Below are 1,421 nucleotides of genomic sequence, written 5' to 3' on the forward strand. Positions count from 1 at the left end.
ATGGAAAAGGAAGTGCAAAACCTTACTGAAGAAAGCAATGCTTCAAAAATTAGATGGTCAGATGGATGCTAATGACTCCATGATACACCAGGAATCAGTCAAACAGAATCAAAAGAATGAAAAAAATAGAAGAAAGTGTGAAATACCTCATCAGAAAGACAACTGACCTGGAAAATAAATGCAGGAGAGACAAATTTAAGAATTATTGGACTACCTGAAAGCCATGATTTAAAAAAAAAAATTAGTCTAGAGACCTTATTCTAGGAAATTATCAAGAAGAACTGCCCTGATATCCCAGGACCAGAGGATAAAAGTCATTGAAAGAGTCCACTAAATAACTCCTGGAAAAGATCCCAAAAAGAGAAATAGGTAATATTGTAGCCAGCTTCCAGAATCATCAGGTGAAGCAGAAAATACTGTAAGCAGCCAGAAAGAAACAATTTAAATATCATGGAGCCACAGTCCGGATTACACGGGACCTGGAAGCTTCAACATTAAAGGATTAGAGTGCTTGGTATATGATATTCTGGAAGACAAATAACCAAGGATTGTAACCAAGAAACAACTACCTAGCAAAACTGAGCATTATCTTTCAGAGGAAAAGATGAACATTCAATAAAATAGGGCTTTCAAGTTTTCCTGATGTGAAAAATCAGAATTGGAGAAAAAATTTGATCTTCAAATACAAGACACAAGAGAGGTAAAAAAAGATAAACAGAAAAAAGATTATTCAATAAGGTTAAACTGTTTCTATTCCTACATGAAAATATAATACTTAGTGCTCACTTCAGCAGCACACATACTAAAATTGGAACAATACAGAGATTAGCATGGCCCCTTCACAAGAATGATATGCAAATTCGTGAAGCATTCCATATTTTGGGGGGGCAACTAGGTGGCACAGTGGATAAAGCACCGAACCTGTATTCAGGAGGACCTGAGTTCAAATCCAGCCTTAAATACTTGACACTTACTAGCTGTGTGACCCTGGGCAAGTCACTTAACCCTCATTGCCCTGCAAAAAAAAAAAAGAAAGAAAGAAAAGAAAAAGAAAAGGAAAGAAAGAAAATATAATACTTGAGAACTACATCTCTATTTGGGCAGATAGAAGGAATACACATAGAGGGTACAGGTATAAATTGACTTTGATGTGATGATATTAAAAAAAGTAAAGCCTGAAAAAGGAGTATATGGGGAGAAGAGGAATAGGGATGTGGATTGGGGTAAATTACATTTATTACAATAGAGGGAAAGAAGAGAGAGGTAAGCATTGTTTCAATCTTACTTTCATCAGATTTGGCTCAAAGAGGAAATAACATCCACACTCATCTGCCTAAAAAAAAAAAAAGTATCTTACCACAACATGTACACAAAAATTGATCATATTTTAGGGCACAAAAACCTCACAGTCAAATGTAGAA

The 1,421-nt window shown here is 35.3% G+C and overlaps 1 non-coding gene across 1 annotated transcript; it reads left to right on the forward strand.

Annotated features, from left to right (window-relative positions):
• The first annotated feature begins 778 nt into the window (after positions 1-778).
• LOC122744922 lies at positions 779-882 on the forward strand. Its single transcript, XR_006355255.1, has one exon. It is a non-coding gene; the product is annotated as a U6 spliceosomal RNA (small nuclear RNA).
• Positions 883-1,421: the final 539 nt, after the last annotated feature.

Source organism: Dromiciops gliroides, chromosome 2 (genome assembly GCF_019393635.1).
Source record: "Dromiciops gliroides isolate mDroGli1 chromosome 2, mDroGli1.pri, whole genome shotgun sequence".
Classification (NCBI taxonomy): Eukaryota; Metazoa; Chordata; class Mammalia; order Microbiotheria; family Microbiotheriidae; genus Dromiciops; species Dromiciops gliroides.